At 40.0% G+C, this 16,343-nt stretch overlaps 1 protein-coding gene across 1 annotated transcript in view; it reads right to left on the reverse strand.

The window, feature by feature from the left end:
- MAP3K15 (mitogen-activated protein kinase kinase kinase 15) overlaps window positions 1-16,343 on the reverse strand; it is a 120,544-nt gene that overhangs the window by 78,391 nt on the left and 25,810 nt on the right. The gene's annotated exons all lie outside the window — the stretch shown is intronic.

The following is a 16,343-nucleotide window of genomic DNA, read 5'->3' on the forward strand; positions in this document are numbered from 1 at the left end:
GGTTATAGCTCCAACTTCTCAAAGACAGATTAAAATTGTCCAGCAAAGTAAGGATTTTGGTAGGTTAGAGGCAAATGTTTCCCTCATCTATAACAAGAAACCCATGTTGCTGAAGTAAATTAAATTAAATTAAATGCCATTTATAAATTCAGAAGTTAAACCGCTTGTTCTTCTACATGAAATTGAGTTTACGGTAAAAAGCCTTCCTGTTTCAGACTAAAAGGGAAAAAAGGGCTGTGTGGATCAGTGAGGTCTAGAAGGTAAAATATCTTTGAAGGAATGGCGTTTGCTATTTTCAAAAAAACCCCCCCAAAAAACAGAGCTAGACGGGAGATGTGAGGAGCTCTTCAGATCCTTAACCCCCCGCCCCCTCCCCAGAAAAAAAACATAACGGGCAAAAGATCTTTTAAAAAAGTATTTAAAGTCATTATAAATGGTCTTAAGAGCACACAGAAAATGGAGAAACATTTACTCAAGAAAATTGACTAAATCTTGGTAAGAACAGTGACACTCTAGCATTTGAGCAATAACCTGCACCCCCTATCCCCCAGCCCAAAGTGACAAAAGTTCTTCACTAGTTAGGTAAAGCCAAGAAGATGGGGCTCCCTCTCACCCCAACCTCCAGTCTAGGGTGACAGTTTCTCTCTGAGAAGGCCAGGCCACCAGCATTCTCATTCACCACAGCCCTGTGTTATAGAAGTACTATTCCACGCAAGTTTGTCATGAGGACCAGGGCTCCATTTCTCCACCCAGTTCCCACTGGTAGGGAAGAAGTTCTACCCTAGGTGAAGCAGACCAAGAATACTGGGCCCTGATCATCTTTGTCCCAGCTCACATAGGGTGAAGGTTCCTTGCCAGAAGAGGCAAGCTGAGAAGATCAGGGGCTGCCACCCATGTCCAGCATCCCACTCACAGAGCAGGGTGTCACTATGAGAGAGGCAGGCTGCTACCTCCACCCACCAGCTCTGGGGCAGTGGTGCAGAGGCTCTACCTCAGGGTAGAGGCATGCTGTAAGAACAGACAGCTCTGTAGGTCTCCATAAAGGGACTGACTTTACGTGGAATACAGCATGGGAACTTCAAACCTATGCACACTGTCAAAAAATGGAGATTTTTGTGGCAAGAATTTAGAGTAGGATGGTAGCTCAAGATAGCAACAGGTGTGAAAGGTAGACCACTAGACGTTAACAGAAAGAAAAAGAGGAAGAGAGAGTTGAAAAGAACCTTCCTGAGGTCAGAATAAACCTTAAAGACTGGCCTTACAGACAACCTCTGCAAAGGAGCCCAGTGTTAATTTTATCAGACTGTGGGACATTTATGTTTCAGGGCATTGTCAAAAACAATAAAGCAATCAGCTAACAATTAAGGGAGATTAACAACTGGCTGTAATATCAAGAGAGGAAGCCCAGTCAGAAACGTTTAGTAGGGAAAGATATATTTAAAGAGAGCCCAGCGATAACCATTGTCATCCTTGGGTGGGGATGGGAGCGTCAGAATAGCTGTGCAAATACCCAAGACTGCACCTCTGAGGAGTGACTTCAGAGGCTACACACTATGGAGGAAATAGACTTCACTGAACTAGTGTAGCAAAGTCATTAAACAGTAAACCAGCAAATAAAACAAACAAGCTCCAGAGGCAGGAGGGAGAGAGATCAGTATCCAGAGTTGCTATAATATATTATTTTAAATGTCCAGTTTTAAATAAAAATATAAAACATGCAAAGAAACAGGACAGTGTGATCCTTATATAGGAAAAAAATAACAGGCAATAGTAACTGCCTTTGAAAGGACTCAGATGTTGAAATTAGGAGACAAATACTTGAAAACAGCTATTATAAAGATGTTCAAAGAACTAAAGAAAATGATGCTTAAAGAATTAAAGGTATGATTTAATAGGAAATTCAAAATAGAGAATTTCAATAAATAAAGAAGAATTACATAAAAAAAGCAAATGGAAATTCTGGAGTTTAAAAGTATAATAACAAAAATTAAAAATTCACTGCAGAAGCCTAGCAGGAAATTTAAGTAGAAGAATTAGCAAACTTGTAGACAGATCAATAGAGATTATGCAATCTGAAGAATAGAGAGAGAGAAAAAAGAAAAATTAACAGAGCCTCAAAGAAATATGGACACCATCAAGTGCACCAACATACATGACACATGATGGGAATCTCCGGAGCGGAGAGAAAGGAGCAGAAAAATACTCAAAGAAATAATTGCTGAAAACTTCACAGATTTGATTAAATGAATCTACATATCCAAGAAGTTAAATGAACTCCAAGTAGGATAAACTCAAAGAGATCCACACCCAGATACACCATAGTCAAAATTTTTAAAGACAAAGTCTTGAAGGCAGCAAAAGGGAAATGTCTTACCATGTACAAGGGAACCCCAATAAAATTAACATCTGACTTTTCATCAGAAACAATGAACGCCAGTAGGCAGTTGGATGACATATTGAAAGTGATGAAAGAAAAAAACATCAACCAAGGATCTTACATCTAACAAAAGTATCTTTTAAAATGAAGGTGATATAAAGACATTTTCAGACAAACAAAAACTGAGACTTTGTTCCTATGAGGCCCATCTTACTAAAAATACTAAAGGAAGTTCTTCAGGCTGAAAGCAAGGGACACCAGACAGTAATTCTAATTCACATGATAAAAACAAAGTATACCAGTAAAGGTAGTTACATAGGTAATTATAAGAGATGGTATAATTGCCAATTTCTTCTTTCTTCTCTTAACTGATTTAAAGACAATTGCATAAAATGATGTATATAATCTATATTGGGGCCTATAATAGATATTTGACACTAAAGTACAAAAGATGTAGGTGAAAACAAAATTGTATTGGAATAAGGAAACAGCACCATTTGGTAACTTGAATCCACAAAAACAAATGAAAAAAAAAAAAAAGAAAATAGCAATTTTGGAACTCTTTTTCTGGAATGACCATCAGAGCTGTCGTCATATTACCCTGATGTCCTGAATGTCATCAAAATGTCTTCCTTTTAATATCCCTTAATCTTCAGGTAAAGAAAGAAGTCACTGAGGGACTGATCAGGTGAGTCGGGATGGTGTTCCAATACAGTGATTTGTTTACTGGCTAAAAGGTCCCTCTGAGACAGTGCCATGTGAACTGGTGTGTTGTTGTGATGCAAGAGCCATGAATTGTTGGTGAAAAGTTCAGGTCATCTAACTTTTTCATGCAGCCTTTTCAGCACTTCCAAATAGTAAACTTGGTTAACTGCTTGTCCAGTTGGTACAAATTCATAATGAATAATTCCTCTGATATCAAAAATGGTTAGCAACATCATTGCAACAAGTTTGTGAATTTAATTGTCAGCCCTCATATATCCTTATTTTCTTTTCTTCTCTCAGCTTCTTTAAAAGATATAATACTATACAGAGTAATAATCATAACAAAAATACTTACAAACATTACAACTATATAACCAAGTCTCCCTAACAGGTAGGTAAAGTGAAGGTTCAAGAATCCTATCTATTTGGACAGAATTGGTACATGTCTTAATACTATTTCCAAAACAAACAGTCTGCTAAAATCTTGTTTATAGTCTTTTAGCAAACCAAATCTTCCCAAATAGCACAAAAGCAAACTTCCCCAGTCCTCCTCAAATTCTAAATAATGAGGTATGAAAATATAAAATTTTGATAAATAAACGCTCTATGTTATCACAGGTTATGGCTCAAGTGGGCAGAGCAGCAGCAGCAGAAGTTGATGCAGGCCTGCCTACAGCTATGAGGGGATCTGATCCTTTGAGCAAACATGTAGCCACAGTTAGAGAAAAAAGAGGAGAATGAGAATGCATGAACTCTGAAAACAACTGCGCGAGTTTAATGAAGGACTGAAGAGACAGCAGGAATTTGGAGCCTCAAGAAAGTAAAAATAGTTCCTTTGAGACAATCTTTCATAAAGTGTATAAAACTTTAAGAAATTGTACCGAAAGAAAGTGGGTCTAATGAATACATTTTTAAAAAGCAATTCATAAACTTCCAAATGAAAGCACAGGCTCTTGAGCGCAGTACTTCGGTTCTTACAAAGAAGGAGAATAGGCGCAAACATCTTCAAATGATGGAACACATTCAGACTTTTGTTGGTGGGTTGACCAGAAATCAAAAAGAAAAACATTGATTAGCATAACACATGTTCAATAGTGAACTAGGCTTGGATATTTGTAATTGGTACATTTATAAATGGAAACATCTCAAGAGTCCAGCTCATTAAAATAAACTTAACAAAGACAGCTTAGTTTCTTACATAAAGGGGCATTAGAACCAGTGTGCTAGAAACATTAATATGTGAACTCCTATTCCAAACACTCTTTAAGTAGTTCCAAAAAGATAATTCTGATTGACAGAATAAGTAAGGTCAGAGAACAGAGTAAAAGCCACTGGTCTCGGACACTGTGAAGGCAGATAGTGGAAGAATCTGTCCTCCGAAGTTTTTGGCTCCTAACTGGGGGTTTACAGAACTACTACCATCTACAAATATCACCACCACAAACAGATTGTCCTATATCATCACTAGGTTAAATAATAGGTGCCTTTTTAAAAGCTATCATTATCAAAGTTTGATTACATAGTCTTTGCCATAATTTTTAATGCCTGCCTGATATACCATCTGGTGAATATATATAGTGCACTTAACCATTCTCCAATTGTTTAACTTTGGGGTTTTTTTAAAGATTTTATTGGGGAGTTGGGGGGTGGGGAACAGCACTGGGGAATCGGGGGAAGGGGAACAGACAAGTTGAGTTGCTGTTGTTTTGTTCTTCAGTCTAGTTGTGGAGGATGTGGCTTCACTGGCCCAAGCTGGCACTATCATTGCGCTCTTCCCGGGCGAGGCAGAACAGTCGCCAGCCCCTGGACGGCTGCTCATGGTGGCTGCTGGCCGCTCACCGCTGGCTGCCGGCTACACATGGTAGCTTATGGCAGCCCACTGGAGCAGGGGACTGCAGCCTACGCTGTCGCCGGTGACCCACGGCAGTCCAGCTCCAGGTTGAGCTGTTGTTCAGCATCTTAGCTGTAGATGGCAGTGTCACTGGCCCTCATATGTGGGATCCGAACCGGGTCCCTCTGGAAGCCAGTTCTTAACCAACGCGCCACTCAGCCGGCCCATGTTTAACTTGGTTTTGAAATTTTTCTTACTATACACTGAGATGAACACCTTTGCGTATGGCATCTTTACATGTTAGTCTTTTCCTAAGAGTAGCTTCTCAGGAGTGAAATTACTAGATCAAGTTTAAGGTTCTTGATATGTGTAGCTGAGTTGCTGTCAAAAAGGATGGAGCCATTTACACTCCCACCATTAGTGTATGAAGGCATTTCAATTTTATCACACTTTCAGCAGAGCTGGGTAGTTTATTTTTTCACCTTTGCTAGGTTAGGTGAAAAAGAAATACCTTATGAATATTGAAGTAGGAAGTCAGTATCATCTGAGCTCAAACATAGCAAGATGGTGGAGAATTTGAATGGCCAAGGATTAAATTGTAGCTCCACTGCATGCTAGATGGCTGACCCTGAAAAATGTACTTATCTATCTAAACCTCGGTTTTCTCATCTTTAAAATGGGGACAACAACACTACCAACTTCATTTGGTGTAGAGGCTTAAATATGGCCCTGGCACATAGTGGGCATCCAATAAGTATTAGTAGCTATGTTCAATACTTCTAGACCAGACCAGGAGTTCCGAACCTGGGATCCATTAATTCTTGGGATTGCATGAACTTGATTGAGGAAAAAAACGACATCTTTGTCATCATTTGCCTTTAGTTGAAAAGTAACATTCCCTTTGATTAGAAATGGAGGTAACACATCCTAGTTTTAGCAGGCCCTGGGACTTTGTCACTAATAGAAATTAAAGAACTTCTCATCTTGCATTATAGTTCCTGCAGACATCTCATAATACCTTTTATACCCATCACTACTCCAAAATTATGATAGTTTTTAGACCAGGTGTTTGATATATTATTTGAGACATTAATAAAGAAGCACATAGATTACAATATACAACCTTTAAAACTATTTTGATAACTATGTTTCAATATAAATGGTCTCCTTTATATTTATTTAAGCATTTTAAGATATATTCTGAAAAGGGGTCCACAGGCTCCTCTAGACTGACAAAGAGGTCCCACCCACATCTAAGATCTCCTCCTCTGGAATCTAAGCAGATGTTTTGCATAGAACATCCTACCTGCAGCCCTAAAACATCAACTCCTTCAGTGGGCTTCACATACAAAGATTTCCATGAATAACAGCTGCCTGGATTCTCCAGGACTGTCCAGGAGAGCAGAGTCTGTTAGGGTCTCAACCTATTGTAACTGTCCAGTGGGTTCAATCACAGCCACTAACCAAGGACACTTAGGACTTGCCCCTCAACTAGCTCCTCTGCAAGAAAGCCAAGGGTCCATGAAGACCAGGACAGGGGCCTCATTACATCAGCACTTATCTTTATTTATGGTTTGCAGCAGGTGGCAAAGTTGTTCAATGACAGCACAAGTTTTATAAATTAATTCTTTGGAGGAAATAAAATGTGTAACAATTTATCCCAACAGACTTCATAATGAGTCTTTCAGCTTGACCTCCCAGAGGACATTTTAAAAATAATTATACAAACGTTTAATCAGTCAACAAATGGCCTAGTCAGAAGAGGAGGGAAAAATCTAAGGCAGATGGAACATGGTTTTAACATTACCCAAGAGAAACTGATTTCTGAGCACTTATGGAAGAATGCATATCTTGATTGCTTACTGACAGAATATGGTACTTTGGAGTGTGTATCTTGTAGTGTGAAAGGGTTATAAATCCTTTGTGAAAATTGAAACTAAAAAAAGCACAGAAATTTGTTCCCAAGAAAAATTAGGGGAGCAAATGAACAAACATGGGACAATAAGTTTTTAAAAAATTATTTAACAGGGCCATGTGTGACAAAGTCAACTTATTAAGAAAGAAAATCTAAGTGGGGCACCGCTCCAAATAATGATTACAAGGTTTAAGCCTAAAAGATATAATTCTTTGTCTAGTGATTTAAAGGACAGCTTTTTAAATCAGCACACATGCAATTAGGGAAATGCATTTTTTTAAAGATCAGTGCAAACAGCAGTCTACACTGCTACTTTTATTTATTTGGTCATAAGAGGAACAAATATACAAAAACTGATTATTAATTTCAACTGGGTAATCAGGCTATTGTGCCACTTAAAGGTAAATGAAGATATTCCTGCTGAGAACATGACATGTAGTGCCACTAAAATACTGCAATAGTCCATCTGCTTTGTTCAGACAACTGAATGGCTATCATAATGCAATAGAATCATTTCAGAGCTGGCATGAATCTCAATAATCACCTGATAAATCATCTCATTTTATACAGGCAGAAGCCGAGACCCAGCAAGGTTAACCAACTGGCCCACACACGACCACAGAGCCAAAGAAATCTCATGTCCTCCCCTTCCCTTCCCAGGATGCTTGTCACTAATGGCCATTCCAGCTTATTTCTGAAATATCCTTAAATAAAGAAAGCCATGATACACAAAATATCCAACACAAACAGGTGGGTGAATGGTGATTATTATGGCATGTGAATTACCATATTTTGCCGTGTATGATGCACACCCATGTTTTTGGCCCCAACTTTCAGGGGAAAAAAATCTTTCATTTCAATTTTTTAATTCAAAATTTTATTTGTTTACATTTAGGTACTTATTTTTTGTATTATAAAGGAATTTTAGCATTTATTTTTAACATATAATGGTACAAAAAATTTTATGTAACAAATAATTACGAAACACAAGATCAGATACAAGGTACAAGAAATTTTATGTACCGGTAACAAATTTATGATATTTACGCATCATAGAAGGCCATGAACTCTTCGTGGCAAGTTCGTGGTAAGTTCAACAAAACCGATTATCGTATTCCAGAGTATTACTTTGCATACAGCTACTGTTATTGATCTCTAGAGTTACAGTTTTAACTCATAAGCATAAATAAAAGAATTAAAAACGTTTATATAGATATGGAATTAGTAATACCCATGCATAATGAACATTCTTATTTTTCCCTCACAAATTTGGGCAAAAAAGTGCACATTCTACATGGCAAAATATGGTATATCTCAATTTAAAGGAAATAAATGGGTATCATGGGACACCAACGACTTATTTAGTTGATAGGAGGAATTAAATATTTATATTTTGGTTCTGATATTGGCCCTGTGAAATATGACATTACTCCTGTTATTAACAAGAGGTACAGAGAAAAGTTTTATAGTTCACATCTCCAGAGTACTCCAATTTAAAAGAGAACAGGCATGTAGAAAAAACAAACAAACAAACAAACAAACAAACAAAAACTTGAATGGAGAATTTAAGATGAGGTAGAAATAATAAAAAATAGCTACTCAAATGAAATAAACATTTAAAGGGCAGAGATTTTTACTTAAATCATATTCTATGCACAAAATAATATTCTTCCTCTCCATCTACTAAGGGATGTAGCCTTTTTGTTTAAAATTGGGCCTTCACTAATAAAGTGGTAGAAATTCTGATTCTGAACTCAGAAAACCCAAAGGACATAGAAATGAGAAAAGAAATGTAACTGTCCTTTCACTAAAGTGTTCCTAAGCAATCTATACCATCTTTGATAATTTTGGATCCCAACCCATGGCAAACTGAAGAATTGAGCAAGGCAGCGGGGGGGAAAGACCAGAAAAAATTCTGTTACTCTAAACTCCAAGCTTAAATGTGATTGTAAGCCAGGTAAAAGACTTTCCATATTGTAGACAATGCACCCAATACCACTAATGTCTGTTTCTCCAAGAATTTCCAATTTATTGGGATTATAGAGATAACTATTTTGATTGGAGCAATTAGTTTCTATTAAATCTCATTGGCTTTCCAGGAAAAAAAAATAACCACCTGGTCCAGGGATCAAGAACCAGATTAGTTTTTTAATAAGGTGTTAAATAATAACATGATCCTAGCTTGGAAATTTAACTCTGCTTTTAAAAAACCATGAACTCTGGCTTTAGGACATGACAAATGAAAATGAGATCTAGAGTACTTTCAACAATTCCTTCTACAAGGATTGGGTGGAATACTTCATCTTCTCCTAGTAATTTTCCTGGGAAGTAGGGAAGGTGTATGTCCCCATGTTTCCTCTCTGGCAAGGCTACTTATAGCTTCCAGGTTATAGCCCACCATTTCAATGGAAACAATTATTTCTGTGCCTTCTAGCCTTAGAGATACATTCCCTAGTCTTGGGGTATATACGATTTATATATTTCTCAAATGAAATGATTATAATGTGGTGGCCACTCAGGCACACTCCCGGATCCCCCTCAAGGAAGCAGGTGTGTTGCCCCAGTTGCTGGGAGTTCTGCAGCTATCAGCCCCTGCTGTCAGCCCTTTCTGGAACTGCCTCAGTTGCAGAGAGTGCACCTCCACCAAGGTCACACTCTTTTCACTGAGGGATGGATGCAGGAGTATAAAGACCTGGCCATCTCATCCCAACTCAGAAAGGCCATTCCAGCTCCAATTCCCCAAAGGGTCCGCCAAGGTTGTCGTTGAGCCTGCACCCCAGCTTGATTTCTCCCTCTGCCCACCCCTGCTTCCTTCCCTCCTCTTCCTCAGTATTGATCCCAAGGGCACACCATAATAAACGTGTTCACTAAACTCAGTCTCAGAGGCTAGCTACTTCCAGAGGGAAATCAACCTGGGAAATATACCATAACTTTGAAGGTATGGCTATTTTTGCTAAGAAAAATTAAAACAAAGTTAAAGAATGCCTGGTTAAAGAATACCTGTGGACTATGTACACTAATCACAAACTACCAGGAAGTTCCAAGGTTGAATAGTCTCTTGGGGTTGGCTATTATTTTTGCTCTTGTTTTCATAAAGGTACAACCTTGATTTTTCATCACATAAATATGTTTTCTGAAGTGATAAAATGCTGAAAGTGGCTATCTTTGCTATCTCTAAAGCAGTAGAAAATAGCATAAGGGTTTTAAAATGGGTAGAAAAGTCATTTTTAGGGAATGCTAATCAAAAACTGAATTACATTTTAACTCAAATACTGAATTATGAAGTAAAATGTGATAAGCATTAAATATTTTTGTGAAAAGCATTTTTAAATCAATCCTGAAAAATGAAATTAAGAAAACCATTTACAAGAGCATCCAAAAGAATAAAATATCCACAAATAAATTTAACCAAGAAGGTGAAAGACTTGTATACTGAAAACTATAATACATCGCTAAAAGAAATTATAGAGGACCCAAATACATGAAAAGACATCCTGTGCTCTTGGATTGGAAGACTTAATATTGCTAAGATGCTGATACTACTCAAGAAATACACAAATGCAAGCCAATCCCTCTCAAAATTACAATGGTATTTTTTTGTAGAAATGGAAAAGCAGATTCTCAAATTCATATAGATTCATATAGAATTGCTAATGGCCCCAAAGGCTAAAACAATGTTGGAAAAGAAGTACAAAGTTGGGGGAGCCAGATCACCTAAATTGAAAACTTACTATTGTATAAAGCTACAGTAATCAAAACAGCATGGTACTGGCATAAGGGTAAACATACAGACCAATGGACTAGAACTGGAAGTCCAGAAATAAACCCTTATGCTTATGATCAGTTGATTTTGAGACGGGTGCCAAGACAATTCAATGGGGGCTGGGATAACTGGATATCCACATACAAAATAAAAAATTGGACACCCATACCTTACACTAGACACAAAAATTAACTCAAAATGGGCCAGAGAGGTAAATGAGCCCAAACTATAAAACTTTTAAAAAGAAACCATAGGAGTAATTCTTCATGACCTTGGGTTAGGCTAAGAGTTCTTAGAGATAATACCAAAAGCATGATCCATGAAAAAGTAATTGATGAAGTTTCTGATAAGAGCCTGGCTTCCAGAATATACAAAGGACTCTTACAACTCCATAAGACAAAAACCCAATTAAAAATGAGCAAAAAATTTGAAAAGACATTTCACCAAAGACTATGAATGGCTAATAAGTACATGAGAAGATGCTCAACAGCGTTAGTCACTAGGGAAATACAAAACCACAATGAGACACTTCATACTCACTAGAATGGACATGATAGAAAGACAGACAATACCAAGTATTGGTGAGGATATGAAGAATCTAGACCTTTTGTTGCTGGTAGAAATGTAAAATGGTACACCCACTTTGGACATCATTTTGGCAATTTCTTAAAAAGGTAAACATATACCACGGTGCCAAAAAAATGTATACACATGACTTGTATTCATCTTTTGTTATCAGTATATAGTATTACAATTCGTGTTTCCTCATGTATAAGACACACCTTTTTTCGAAAAATTTGGGGTCTAAAAACTGGGTGTTTCTTATTCAGTGGTTGTAGATTTTTTTAAAAAAGATTTTATTGGGGAGTTGGGGGAGGGGAACAATGCTGGGGAATCAGGGGAAGGAGAACAGACAAGTTGCTGTCATTTTGTTCTTCAGTCTAGTTGTGGAGGATGTGGCTTCACTGGCCCAAGCTGGCACCATCATTGCGCACTTCCCGGGCGAGGCAGATCAGTCGCCGGCCTCTGGACGGACGCTCACGGGGGCTGCAGGCCGCTCACGCTGGCTGCTGGCTACACACGGTAGCCCATGGCAACCCACTGCAGCAGGGGCTGCAGCCTACACCATCGCCGGCAACCCACAGCAGCCCAGCTCCAGGTCGAGCTGTTGCTCACCATCTTAGCTGTAGAGGGCAGTGTCACTGGCCCTCATATGTGGGATCTGAACCGGGGCCCTCTGGCATCCCAAGCCAGCTCTTAACCATCGCGCCACTCGGCCGGCCCGTAGATTTTTTTTTACTTGTATTTCACGCTTTTTTCATGCTTGTTTTTGCGCTCAAACAACCACTGTATAAGACGCACCCAGTTTTGAGACCCCAAATTTTTCTAAAAAGGGTGCATCTTATACATGGGGAAATACAGTAGTTTTTTCCTTTCTTAAAATGTACATACATTTTTGTTGGCACCCTCTGTATTTACCATATGATCCAACACTTCTACTCTTAGGTGTAGACCCAAGAGGAATGAAGACACATTTCCACACAAAGACTTGTACTTGAATATTTATAGGAACATAATTCACAATAACCAAAAAGTGGAACAATCCAAATGTCCATCAACTGCGGAAGAGATAAATAAGATGTGGAATATCTATACAATAGAATATCATTCAGCAATAAAAAAGAAAGAACTACTGATACATTATACCTCATGGATGAATCTCAAAAACATCATGCTAAATGAAAGAAACTAGAAGCAAAATACCACATTACTATATGGTTCCTTTTATATAAAAAGTCCTGAAAAGGTAAATCTATAAAACATAAAGCAAATTAGTGGTTGTTTGGGGCTGGGGGTGGGAACAGGGATTGTCTGCAAACAGGTATTTTGGGCGGGGTGTGGGGGTGATAAAATGCTCTACAAGTGGATTGTGGTGATGGCTGTGAAAATCTAATTTATTAAAAATCACTGACTTGTGTGCACACTGGTGAATTTTATGGTATGTAAATTATACCTAAATAAAGAGGTTTTTTTAAAAAAAAAAACCACAAACCTGGAACATAAGAATATGAGCATCATCTGAAAAAGAAGTGAACACAAAAGGCGATACTGTTTCCAAAGAACAGAAGACCCCAGAATGGCCGCAGGTCTGGTTCTGGTCCAGCCTGACGCCTAGAGATTGACCTTCCATCCTTTACATCCCTGCAAAGCAAGTGCTCCTAGAAACGGAAGCAAATGTACCTATCTGCGATGCTTATATGTCAACCTGACTAGCCACGGGGTGGCCAGATTAAACATTACTTCTGGATGTGTCTCTGAGGGTATTTCTGGATGAGCTTAGCATTTGAATCAGTGGACTCAGTTAAGCAGTTGGCCCTCCCCACTGTGGGTGGCCATCATCCCATCCACTGAGGCCTAAACAGAACAAAAGGTGGAGAAGGAGAAATTTACCCCTTTTTCCCTGCCTAACTGCTTGAGCTGGGACATCTCATCTTCTCTGATACTCAGGCTGGGATTTAAAGCATCAGTCCCCGTTTCTCAGGCTTTTGGACTCAGACTGTATTACACCACCTGCTTTCCTGGGTCTCCAGCTTGCAGATGGCTCAGCCTCCAAAGTCACGTATCTTCTCATGATAGATATTGCCATCTCCCTCTCCACGTATCTCCTATTGGTTCTGTTTCTTGTAAGAACCCTGACTATGCCATCCTCTACCAAATGATGCCAAGCTCAATGCATCATCAGGCACAATTCTAGAAACTTAAAATGGCTCCCTGAAGACAGAGATCTCAAAGCATCTTGGTTTCCATTATTCACAAATCACTTCAAGCATCCAGCTGCAATTTCAGTGTGTGGCATTTAATCTGCACACCTGACTCACAGGACTTTAGAATTCACCAACTATGACTGTATCTCTTTTTTTAAAAAAGCTGCTCAATTATCAGACCCACAATTTATCAGATCCTCTCTCAAAACCTCTCAAGTTATACAATCCAGACCCCAGCTTCCAAGCAGCATTACCCCAATCCACAAGGACAGGCAGGACAAGTGAGTAGATTCTCTTTAAGAATCATCTGACTTAGGGCTGGCAGAGTGGCGTGATGGTTAAGAATTGGCTTGGGATGCCAGAGGGCCCTGGTTCGGATCCCACATATGAGGGCCAGTGACACTGCCTGCCACAGCTAAGATGCTGAACAACAGCTCAACCTGGAGCTGGGCTGCCGTGAGTCACCGGCAACGGCGTAGGCTGCAGCCCCTGCTGCAGTGGGTTGCCATGGGCTACCATGTGTAGCCAGCAGCCAACGTGAGTGGCCACCAGCCGCAGTGAGCAGCCATCCAGAATCCAGCAACTGATCTGCCTTACCCGGGAAGATCGCATGATGGTGCCAACTTGGGCCAGTGAAGCAACGTCCTCCACAACTAGACTGAAGAACAAACTGACAGCAACTTGTCTGTTCCCCTTCCCCCAATTCCCCAGCGCTGTTCCCATCCCCCCAATTCCCCAATAAAAATCTTTTTAAAAAAGTCATCTGATTTAATTTGATATTCTATTTCAGTGTGTAGTCACCATTAGTTGTTAGATGTCTGTTCTGCTGATCCTAACTTTTTTTAAGTTCACCCTACTTCCAGGGCACCTGAAGTAGAGGAAATAATGTCTCCCTACTTTTCAAAGGGTGATAACACTTGAAAATGACCATGAACGATACCTCTCAATGTTCATTTTCCTTCAAGCTTTCCTCTTAGGTGCTTTTTTTCTCCCCTTCTGGCCACCTCTGGTTCTTTATTTTGTTTTCCCAAAGGCTCTAAATTTTCACACCCCATCAAGCATGACAACCAGTACCAGGTACAGAATTCTAAAGTAATGCCAAAGTTAGCAGACAGACTAGTTGCCAAATCCTTTAGAATAAGTTCATTCCTAACAAACAAACAAACCAACAATAGCCTAGGGAGAATGATGCCATAGTATAATTAGAATTACTCAGGAATGTGAAGGAATTCCTGGATGTTTAGAGGAGGATGAATGTACCAGGAGGTATATAGTGGCATGGTAACAGAATGACACTAAGTCCCCTGGAGGACTAGAGTATTTCTAGGTCCTGACATACCCATCAGTCGGGATGGAAAAGAAGCATTTTCTTACTTGCATTTTGCTTTAATGTAATTCTCCTTTTAAGGAATAACTGTTTCTTTGACATTCCTTACACTAAATCCAAATTACGTCTTTTCACTTGTGCAACAAATATGGAATGACAGACATCAAGTGCTGGGAGTTATCTATGATCAAAAGACCTTCTAATTTTACTGATGAGGACACCGATGGTTGGGGTGAGGGTGGGGGAAATTATCACCCAATGTTCCTTAGAGACAGAGCTGGGTCCTGGCCCAATCTTCTTTGACTGGAGACTGTCTCTGTCTGTGAAGGAGGTAAGTTAAGAAATCAAGATCAAGGGCCGGCCGAGTGGCGCGATGGTTAAGAACTCGCTTGGGATGCCAGAGGGCCCCGGTTCGGATCCCACATATGAGGGCCAGTGACACTGCCCTCCACAGCTAAGATGCTGAACAACAGCTCAACCTGGAGCTGGGCTGCCGTGAGTCACTGGCGACGGTGTAGGCTGCAGCCCCTGTGGCAGTGGGTTGCCATGGGCTACCATGTGTAGCCAGCAGCCAGCGTGAGTGGCCAGCAGCCGCAGTGAGCGGCCGTCCAGAAGTCGTCGACTGATCTGCCTCGCCAGAGAAGAGCACAGAGATGGTGCCAACTTGGGCCAGTGAAGCAACATCCCCCACAACTAGATTGAAGAACAAAACGACAGCAACTTGTCTGTTCCCCTTCCCCCAATTCCCCAGCACTGTTCCCATCCCCCAAATTCCCCAATTAAAAAAAAAAAGAAATCAAGATCAAGAAAGAACAGGAAAGACCCTCAGAGTGGACAATATTAGTATGTGAATGGGACAAAATGAAGCGATGTATCTTCCCATTTCTTTTCCTAACAGGAACTCAAAATCAGCCTGATGCCTTATTTTAGAGGTTAACTTGTTCAATCCATGCTCCAGTGATAATTACATAAACGATACCACTTGCCTTGTTTCTAGAACTTCATCTTCTGACTTAGAAGAGAAGGACCAAGGCTTCCACCTCAGGTAAGGAGCTCTGCCTGGGTCCCAGAGAACCCTGATGCTCCTGCTCCCCTGCGGAGGGCACCCTCAGGAGAGCTCTACCTCCTGGGACCTCTTCTCCCGCTCCCTCTGGGAACTCCAACTGGAATAGCCAAAGAGGCAGGAGGCTCTTTCCTTTTAGAAGGAGGGAAGGAGGCTGAGGGCCAAAGCAAAGGGATGCAGAACTGTCCCTAGCATAGGTCACAATTTCTCAAAGCACAAAGCCACAGGTCTGGAAGGATGAGCAGTTTGGGGAGGCATTCAAAGTTATAGGATAACCCTGGCACAATTTCCAAAGACATGCTCTTATTTGAATGTTTTTAGGGTGGGGTTCCATTATACAATTCAAACCAACACAGCATTATCCACATGCCATTGAGGGAACTTTTAAGCCAAATCGGGAGACTTGAACACATAAACGGAACAGAAGGGATAGAATTCTATCCCACTTCTTTTCAGCTGTGGTAGGGAACTTGGGCTATGCCCCCATATTAACTGGAATATAAGTTCATGTTTCTCTGTTCTTAGGGAAACTTTGGTGGGGAGTATGGGAGCGGTTGGGATACTGGCTCCAGCAAAAAAGAATCTTGGTGGTCCACG

Source organism: Hipposideros armiger, unplaced genomic scaffold (assembly GCF_001890085.2).
Source record: "Hipposideros armiger isolate ML-2016 unplaced genomic scaffold, ASM189008v1 scaffold_13, whole genome shotgun sequence".
Lineage (NCBI taxonomy): Eukaryota > Metazoa > Chordata > Mammalia > Chiroptera > Hipposideridae > Hipposideros > Hipposideros armiger.